At 46.5% G+C, this 9875-nt stretch overlaps 4 non-coding genes across 4 annotated transcripts; 1 reads left to right on the top strand and 3 right to left on the bottom strand.

Moving 5' to 3' along the window:
- The first annotated feature begins 2115 nt into the window (after positions 1 to 2115).
- On the top strand, positions 2116 to 2189 carry Trnan-guu (transfer RNA asparagine (anticodon GUU)). Its single transcript has one exon. It is a non-coding gene; the product is annotated as a tRNA-Asn (tRNA).
- A 3915-nt stretch (positions 2190 to 6104) lies between these two features.
- On the bottom strand, positions 6105 to 6176 carry Trnah-gug (transfer RNA histidin (anticodon GUG)). Its single transcript has one exon. It is a non-coding gene; the product is annotated as a tRNA-His (tRNA).
- Positions 6177 to 6913: 737 nt separating this feature from the next.
- Positions 6914 to 6985, bottom strand: Trnag-ucc (transfer RNA glycine (anticodon UCC)). The gene has a single exon. It is a non-coding gene; the product is annotated as a tRNA-Gly (tRNA).
- An 817-nt stretch (positions 6986 to 7802) lies between these two features.
- Positions 7803 to 7874, bottom strand: Trnae-cuc (transfer RNA glutamic acid (anticodon CUC)). Its single transcript has one exon. It is a non-coding gene; the product is annotated as a tRNA-Glu (tRNA).
- Positions 7875 to 9875: the final 2001 nt, after the last annotated feature.

Genomic DNA, 9875 nt, shown 5'->3' with positions numbered 1-9875 from the left:
CATACCATATAAAACTATTGCTTCCTTAAATCTCTTTAAATCTCACATTTCTATAGGCTCCCAGCTGACTTCTGGATAACCTTGGGTAGCTCCTCTCTGATTCCATACGGTGATGGGTAGTTGGTTTTCCTCTGAACTCCTGTGTCTGAACGCTTTTAGTATCAGTTTTAATAAAGTTTCTAAGGCTTGTATATTTTGAGTAGTAAGCTGTTCTGAGGTTTGCATATTATCAATCACCCATCTACTCTCTGAATCAGGAACTATTTCTAAAGCTTTCATCTTGTCAGCCAAAATGGTATTGTTCTCCTTAGAAACCATTTGTAAGGCTTGTATATTACCAGTCACCTTCCTGTCCTCTTCACTGCTAAATATTTCTCAACCCTCTATCTTGTCAGTTGAAACTGTAGTATTCTCTAAGAACCATTGAATAACTTGTATAACATCAGTAGTATTTTCTAAAGCCTGTATCTTCTCACTAATCTCTACATTTGGACCCATTTTTAAGGATAAGATATGAATTGCCAGACTGATCACAATTATGACTGAGGTAGTATATATATCCCAGCCAGGCTGTTTATCTCCTCAATTCGCTATTCTAGCATCCCATCCATATTAGCAGTGAGCAGGGCCCTAATTCCCTGCACTGTGAGATTCCCAATCTCTGCCCTGACAAAGGTTCTAAGATTGTCCTTTTGACTTTTCCCCCCCAATAGTATAGTTTAGTTTACCGTTTAAAGGTTCCCAAGTGACTTACCAGGATTTCCGAGCCTCCTTGCACCGTGTGTGTAGTTGTAGTGATGATATTTGACCAGCGAGTGGAGTCAATGTTCGGACACCTAGGTTGTGGGAAAGTATTCAGATGTAGTGACAACGTTTGACCAGCAGGTAGAGCAGATGCGGCTGAGGGTCAGTAAACTGGGCTGAGGCTTCAGAGTGGCTGGACCAGCCCAGCCTTCGAAGGAGGAGAGGCTGTTGGGGGGGGGGGGGGGAGCTGGGGGCGGGAGTTGGGGCGGCCGGAGGCATGCTGAGCGAGGTTCAAGGACCCGAACTTGTCTCAGCGCTTGAGTGTCCGGAGCAGAACCGCCTCAGGACACCCCGTGGCTGCAAATGCCCAGACGCCGGAGCAGGCCTGCTTAAAGAGCGGCGGAGCAGTCGGGTTGGGGGGGAGGGGAGAGGGAGAAGGGGATGCGAGTGTGCACAGGGCCAATGTATTACTTCATCGTTTATTATCAAGCAAAATCCCTGCACAGTAATCACAAGAAAGAATGGGGAATCCGAAAAGAGTCGCCAGTCACAGCGGCTCTCTTCCTCCTTCCAAAAGGGCCGTCCTAGCCTCCGCTCCGCCTTATCTTTGAGTCACGTGCTTCCCCATCAAACCCCCTTTCTTTCGACCACGCCGCTCCTTCCCACTGACTAGTGGACCCGGGACAGAATTCGCCGAAAACTGGTCTGGGTGAACAGACTAGGCTTTTGTTTTCAACCCTCATAGTGCACACAGTCGCTGGAGGAGACACGAGGATGAGGTCTCTCTACCTCCGTATACACACGGAGTCCAAGTGAGGGCCTCTGCGAGCTAAAAGTTCAGGGAATGTAAGCAACACTCCCCGACACACACACCAAAAACAAAAAAAAACAAAAAAAAAAACAGGTCTGCTTTTCTAGAATGGAACCCTCATAGGGCTAAAAGCCCACCCTGGCTTTTTTCCTTTTGATGCTACGTGGTGAGTGGAGCGTGCTTCCGGGCGCGCAGCGTGGGTTTTTCATTGGGTGCTAGGCGTGCTCTGGCAAAGGCGAACAAGTCCCAGGACCCGTGGCCGGGACACTCGCACGCCAGCCTGCGGATGCAAAGGCTGTGAGGACAAGAGCTGGGAGGGCAGGGACCAGTAGAGGGCAGGCGACTTTGGAGGCTAAAAACCTGGAACCCGGTACTGGGAGGTCTGTGGCTCCGAGCTGACTTAAACCGGATCACTATGCAAACTTGAGAAACTCGCCTCGGTGTAGTGTTTTACTTTAGGAGGGCTAGGAGTCGGGGAGACCACGAAAACGAGGGTGCAACCCCAAGCTCAAAAGCACATTCTAAGATTAGCAAATGAATTTACAACCAGGTCCCTACATGTCTCTGTGGCGCAATCGGTTAGCGCGTTCGGCTGTTAACCGAAAGGTTGGTGGTTCGAGCCCACCCAGGGACGGCTGTCTTTTGCCTACTTGGAATCCTCCTTCCAACCATTTATAATCAATTTAGATTTATCGAACACACTCATCTTGAGTCCTGAGATATTGTGGCATAAGTATGAAGCGATGCAAGGACTCAGATCTACTCGCGTCTTGGGGCCGTAGGGCTCCAGTGCCATTTGTTTCTCTGCTTTAGAATTCACGCGTGTGCGCTAAGCCTTCAGGTCCTCCATCAAGTCCGCTCTCATTTCCCTCAGGATACGACTTTGAACAAATCACCTTCCCCAACTGTAGGAAAGGGTTAATAGGAATACTTCCTTTACAGATCCATCCAATATTTGATGAGAAAAGCTTGAAAAACATTTGAGAACATAAATCAGCGTTCATTAAATATTGCCCACAAGAGTTATTTTCAGCGGCAGCATTATTTTCATTATTTACCTCAGTCTTATTCCCTTCTCTCTCTTGCTCGCTCTCTTTTTAAGGGGTTGTTCGGGGGGGGGGGATTAAACTTGTTCACTTATCTTTTTTTATTTTCTTTTTTGAGGTGGGTGGGGTTTTCACTTTTTATTTTAAGACAGAGCTTTATTCATTGCTAAGCCTGCCCTTAATGTGTAGACCAGCAAGGCCCTGATTGTGACCCTTCTACTGGCAACCCTCACATATGTTAAAGGCCTTGCTATGTTTCTCCCTAGTCGTTGAAAAAGACAGAAAATGGGGGGAAGGGAACACTTCTGCACTGCCGGTGGGAATGCAAGCTGGTACAACCCCTTTGGATGTCAGTGTGGCGATTTCTCATAAAATTAGGAAACAACCTTCCTCAAGACCCAGTAATTCCACTTTTGGGTATATCCAAAGGATGCTCAATCGTGCCACAAGGACATGTGCTCAACTATGTTCATAGCTGCTTTGTTTGTCATAGCCAGAACCTGGAAACAATCTAGATTCCCCTCGACCGAAGAATGGATGAGGAAAATGTGATACATTTACACAGTGGAGTACTACACAGTAGAAAAAAATAATGACATCTTGAATTTTGCAGGAAAATGGATGGAGCTAGAAAACATCATATTGAGTGAGGTAACCCAGACACAGAATTATCACATGTACTCACTCGTAGGTGGTTTTTAAACATAAAGAAAACAAAGAAAGCCAGCCTACAAACCACAATCCCAGAGAACTTAGACAACAATACAGACACTAAGAGAGACTTACATATATCTAATCTACATGGGAAGTAGAAAGTATAAAAAGACAAGATCTCCTGAGTAAATTGGGAACATGGGGACCTTGGGGGAGGATTGAAGTGGGAGGGGAGAGGCAGGGAGGGGAGCAGAGAAAAATGTAGAGCTCAATAAATATCAATTAAAAATGTATATTTAAAAAAAGAAAAAATACAGAAAAACACCAGCAAATGCCTTTGGCTGCTGCCAGGTTAGAGATGGTCTGGCTACAACACCTCAGCCGAGCTGTTCTGTTAAAAGTAAAAACTCTGCTGGGCATGAGAACACACACCTAACATAATCCTAGCACTCGGGAGGCAGAGACAGGAGGGTGTCTGTGATTTCGAGGCCAGCCTGGGCTACATCGTCTGTCTCCAAGGGGAAGAGAAGAGAAAAATCAGCAGTTGAGAGGCTGAGGCTAGAGGACCACGGCCAGACTGGGGCTACATAGCACAACCCCGACTACGCACACATCCCCACCCCTTCCGCAGTCACTTCTGAGCCGAAGTAGAGCACTGTCCCAGCCACACGTGTGACAAGTGCCACCCCTTTGTCAACTCCAATAGTGACTCCAGTTCTGGACCAAGTTTCCTTTTTAACCTTGCTCCATCTCGCCGTCTAGATAAAAACTGTTAAGATTTCCAACTGGGGAGGCTGATACAGAGGCACTGTATCTCCAAGGCTAGACAGGTAGCACTTTTGTCCCACCGCTGCCGGGCTTGTCTCAAAAAGTAAAAAGCGTTCATCACTGAAGTCAAGGGGAAAAAAAGTAAAAAGCATTTGGTGGGGTTGAGGACGTAGCTTGGTGGGAGAGCGGTTTACCCCATCAACTTGGAAGCCCTGGCGTCTCCAATGCCCCCCAAAAGGATCAAACAAAGTAAAACAAAACCAAACCTCAAGAGTAGAGTGTTTGCTCAGGAAGAGAAAAAGACAGAAAAGCAACGCTATGGCGCGTTAGATCCGCTCCTACAGTTTCTTCAAGCTGCACGCTCTTTGGTTCTAGTGAACCAAGAAACCAGCACGGTCGAGGGCAGGTTGGTTGATTATTTGTCTCCTCTCATCTCCCTTCGCAGAAGTTCATACATTGTTCTATTTGTTCCCACTGTTTGGAAAGGAAATGTCTTCGTTTCACCCACCGTGCAGAGCCCACAGTGAGCCCTTTCATTATAAGAATCTGAATCTCTTGGTTATCATTCCCAACACGCTTGTGTGTGTGTGCCAGTAAAGATGTATAATTTCGTGAAAACACCATCGATCTTTTGATACAAATCATTGCCTTTTTTGATACACACCACTTAAGCGGTCCTCATCTTGGAACTTTCACTTATTTTTATGTATGAATGAATAATTTAATATCCCGAGGATCAGGGGACAATGTGTCCAGCTAAGGGTCTTCTTAGGGTCTCTAAGGGGCCTGGGTGAGATGAGGGGATGGAGGGAAGCCGTGGGGCTCTGTGGGCTGCTCAGAGCTGCATTGCACAGTTGCTCCAGGAAGACTCGGTCGGACTCCAGTTCTCCCGCGACTCCAAAACCACTGGCTCGATTCTTCTTTAACGAGTTAGGCGTAAATGAGGCAAAGTTTTGGAGACATTTGCGGGTTAATTTTATCATCGTCATCATCATTACTACTAATGGTTACTTTGTTATTTTATTGCTGTTGTTCTGCTACTTTTTTCGGACAAGACTTCACGTAGTTCATGCTGGTTTTAGAACACCTTCTACCTTCACCTCCTAAGACCAGTTTACTGAAGTTTTGAACAACAGTGGCTTCAATGAAAGTTTAGACGCTCATGATTCTGTTGCCAGATAAGAGAATAAAACCCACAAGTGGTAGAGATTTTTAGAATTTATAGAAAAAAAAAATAAAGGAAAAACATGAACCGCCCAACGTGGGGCTCGAACCCACGACCCTGAGATTAAGAGTCTCATGCTCTACCGACTGAGCTAGCCGGGCGTTAGAGCTTCGCTAGACCTTGGGCCTATATAATCGGTCTACACAATGTCGCTATCTGTATTTGGTGTTAACTTCTAGACTCTATGACTTGATGTTTATATTAATACCTTTTGTCTGAAACTCTACTTCTGAGGAACCTGAAGTTCAGAGAGTGGACTACATGGAGCCAGACGGGCCTGTCTCCTCCGATTCCTTCTGAATGGAGTCACCTGGGAGCTGGGTGTCTCGGGCGCCTGGGGCTGAGGGCCAGCCGACAGAGCGCGGGGACAGGGTAGTGGGCAGCGGGCGCGCGGAGACTCGTATTCGGGGAGCCTGAGCTTCCGCTCTGGTGTCTCATTGCGGCTTACTGCGAAAATAGGTCCTAGTCACTCTTCTTCCGTGGAAGTTTCTTTTTAAACACCAAGATCGTGCTGCCCGAGAAACAAGGCCCAGGCCATCTGGTGTAAAATTCACCGAGATACACTCGTATAGCATTCCGGTGCAGTATTTGCTGCAAAAGCAGGCACGCGGCTCCCCGCGTTTGGTTTTCCGCCCGGTAGAAGAGGCGCCAACATTCGGGGTCTCGGGAAGACTTGGACCGTCTGCTGGGGAAGGGGAAGAGAGCCTCCTCTTTAGCTCTGGTTCTTCCCAGGAGTTTAGGTTGCTCTTGTTGGATAAGCCGTGTGGACTTATTTTAGTGACTCGGTGTTTCCGCAAAGGCAAAATAAGAATTTAAATCGTCAATAAAAGAGCTGCCAAGGGAAGGTACTACCATATGCCGTGACTCGGATTCGAACCGAGGTTGCTGCGGCCACAACGCAGAGTACTAACCACTATACGATCACGGCGCGCCACCGGACGAGCAGCGGGTTGCGGCGTCGATATAATACCCTTTGAACAAGAGTAGCTGCCGGTGAGGTCCTATTTACCGTAGTCTACGTGGCTGCAGGGTCAAATGTCTGACTTTGCAACCTTGACGTTTATCCCAGCCCCCCCCTCCCCCCGAGATAAGAAACTGGCAACTGCAGCACCGACCCACTTCTGTGAATCCTCTCCAAAGAAGCAAACCATCTTGCAGGCAGCCCCCAAACGATATTCCTATTCATACTTCAGCCTGTGCTTTGGAATCGAGTGTTTTGTTACCAGAATGGTGCAACAGGAAAAGGAGCAGAGCTGGCGAGCTGAAGAAAGAGTGAAGGGGCCCTAATCCGGGGAGGGTTTTTTTGACTCCAATCACCAAGGCGCCACGCGTTCCCTCCCGAACCGGAGGCATAGCCGCCTCTGAAGTCTCAAAAGAGAGCAGCCTCCATTTCAGACACTTCCCTAAAGAGGATAATAGTATATTAAAAAATAGTAAAAAGGATAATAGTTTATGTCTGCGACGCCAGACTGCTGCACCAAGCAGACCTAGAAGGCTTGTAGGGAAGGCCACTTTGTCTCCAAACGGACTTGGTGAACAAGCTCCGAGGATTTGGAACCCAAGGATCAACACAAAAATGAAGGATGCGTTGTCTACAAAATGGACTTGGTGAACAAGCTCCGTGGGTTGGAAAAACAAGAATTAACACAAAACAAAAACAACGGTTGCGTTGGCCGGGAATCGAACCCGGGTCAACTGCTTGGAAGGCAGCTATGCTCACCACTATACCACCAACGCCCGCTGAGACTCAGCTTAGAATAGTTTTCATATGAAGAATACAATAACAAATTCTTTTCCAGCACATTTCTTGACACTGAAGAGAATTAAGACAAAAGAAACTCTAGGATTCGTCCTGTTAAACTTACTGTGGTGGCCCTTGATCTCCAGGTTTAAAGAAAATCAGTTCCTTTTACCGTTTGAAGGGAGCCTCTGGAATCGAATGATCCAAAAAGGCTCTACTGTGGGTTGTTTGTGGGAGACTTTAGACCAATGCAGAAACGGTTGCGCTGAGACCTGTCCTAAGCGCTTTAGAAACGTGTTGCCGACCTGCTCACTATTTAGCGAGTCAAACAGCCACAATACACCGTCTTCTTCTCTTTACAAAAGTACAGAATGTCATTGTGGCCTTGGGAGGCAGATATGCAAATTGGAGGCCAACCTGGTCTACACAGAAACCCAAGTCAGCCAGGATTGAAAAAGAATTGTCACGCGGAAGAGACAAGGCGCAGAGGGGATTGCCTCTATTCGTGCAAGAGCACAAATAAAGCTTCTCGTTGTTGAGAACAGCACTGATCACCTCAGTAGACACGGGGGGCATGTAACACGGAAGTCCGGTTGTTGTCAGTTGTGCGTTTTCGCAAATTTGAATCCTAAATTATGTAAAATATTCTTTTGAAAAATTAAGTAGACGAATTTACCAAAAAATACTTTTGTCTACTGGAAAATGTTAGACATTTTCTTTAGACCATCCGGTATTAAAACTGTAGCGTGACTTCTCTTTCCATTTTCATGTTTCAAGAGATTTTGTTTTAGTTGTAAGAGTACAAAAAACGTTTTCCCTGACCGGGAATCGAACCCGGGCCGCGGCGGTGAGAGCGCCGAATCCTAACCACTAGACCACCAGGGAAGTTGAGTGTAGCCTTCCGTTAAAATCATATGACTCAGGCGGATTTCTGTGAGTTCTAGGCCAGCTTGGTCTACAAGAGCTAGTTCCAGGACAGACTCCAAAACTACAGAGAAACCCTGCCTCGAAAAACTAAAAAAAAAAAAAAAATTGTATGACTCCAAGTAACTGTGAGCTTCTGCGTTTCCATTGTTCAGCTGAAGTTTTGAGATTCTGTATATGACCCTGTCCTTATCGAAACAATTTTCCCACACGTTTCTTCAAAATAGAAAACAGCGAAAGCGTTCTCCAGCCTGGCTCTTGAACCCTGGAGAGGATTACGAACATAGGATCGCAGTCCCACTAACAAAAAGAAGACAAACTTCTGCAGACTGACAGCTCCTCCTCAGACAGTCAAATCGCCTGGACTAGCCTGGACTTTGCCAAAAGAACCTAGAGTTTCCCCTAGAGGATATAAAGAGCATCGAGGGAAAAATGCTAAAACTTTTGATCCCCAAGATAGCAGCCCTAGCTGCAGCTCCTATCACAGGTGCTACCGAGGCTGGGAAAATCCGCCTGCTTGTTGATAAGCAGAAGCGCCTCAGTTTAACTTGCTGCGGCGTCTCCCAGTTAAAAAAACAAACACAACAACAACAAAAATAAAGAGCTAAATCTGAAAGAGTCGAGAGGAAAAAAATTGGCGAGCATTCCCAGGTGAACCTTTTAAAGTTCCCTATCCATCCCCATCGCGGCCGCCCCCCCCCCTCCCGGCCACCAAGGTATTGCACTGAAGCTGGAGAAAGAGAGACAGAGAGAAAGCAAACAGGGCAAAATGTCGGCAACAAATAAAACGGTATAACCATTTTTCTGTATGTCTGAAATAGTTTAAAACAAACAGTTGAGAAAAAAATCCAAAAAGTAAGCAATCAAAAGCCGCTCCTCCTGCCTTGTCTTCTGTTTGTCTGGTTTTGGGGTGTGCGTGTGTGTGTGTGTGTGTGTGTGTGTGTGTGTGTGTACTAACCGTGAAGTGATTAACTGTACACATCTGTTCAACTAGAACAGTTTAAAAGCACTTCCCTACACTTGGATGATTTCTCTGCCTTCTGGTCAAAGCCTTACCCTGAGTGAAAAAGACATCACTTTTGATAATGGATTATAAAGACAAAAACATAAATTTAAAGAAGAGTCATTAATGATATGTTCGTTATCAACAGGGTCTAACAGGAGGGAGAGGGTAGGATATGGGAGTGTTTGACGAAAGGGTGTCTTTTGGTTGTTTTGCTCTGTTTTTAATAAGTATGCTAAGATGTTAAGTATTACTCTTCCTTCATCCACTCTCTGCCTCCCTGTACTTCGAGACTCAGATCAAGCACAGTTTCTGCAGCAGCCTTCGCTCCTGTTTTCACAGATACTGACAGGCACCCTATGACAGGCGAACACTGCAGTGAGGCCCAAGAAACCCACGTTCCCTGCCTCCTGCCTGGGATCCCCAGTCGCCCATTCTTGCAGTACGACCTCCCCTAGCCTCAGAGAGCTATTAGACCAAGACGACTGGGCTGAGTCCCTTCAGAGACCCTGCCATGATGTCTGTCTGGTGCTGGGGCCTGAACTCAACTCGGAAGCTAGGACATGCTGCTGCGTCTCTATTGGTTCGTGGCATTAAAAAAAAAAAAAACTCTTTTCATAAACTTTGTCCCTCAGAAATCTGTCTATTAAACTCCTCCCATCCCAGACTCAGTAGGTATCCAAATGTTGGACATTATTGTCACAAAAACTCAGGATCCTGTCCCGTCATGGGTGAGTCTAACAGGTCTCTCGCTCTTGACTTCGGTAGTTTTCATTGGATATCGGTGACTGAGTATCAGACAAAACTCCCAGGGAACTGGCAAAAGGAAACAAATATATTTCTCCGCACCTGCGGCTGTTACCTCTGGATTGCAACATTTCCTGCTGCAGAGAAGGCCCAAGGAACTCACAAGCCCCCCCACCACCACACACACACACACACACACACACACACACACA

The sequence above is a fragment of the Microtus pennsylvanicus genome, chromosome 7 (genome assembly GCF_037038515.1).
Source record: "Microtus pennsylvanicus isolate mMicPen1 chromosome 7, mMicPen1.hap1, whole genome shotgun sequence".
NCBI classification, from domain to species: Eukaryota; Metazoa; Chordata; class Mammalia; order Rodentia; family Cricetidae; genus Microtus; species Microtus pennsylvanicus.
Note: the sequence above shows the minus strand (reverse complement) of the source record. Positions and strands in the feature narration are given on the sequence as shown.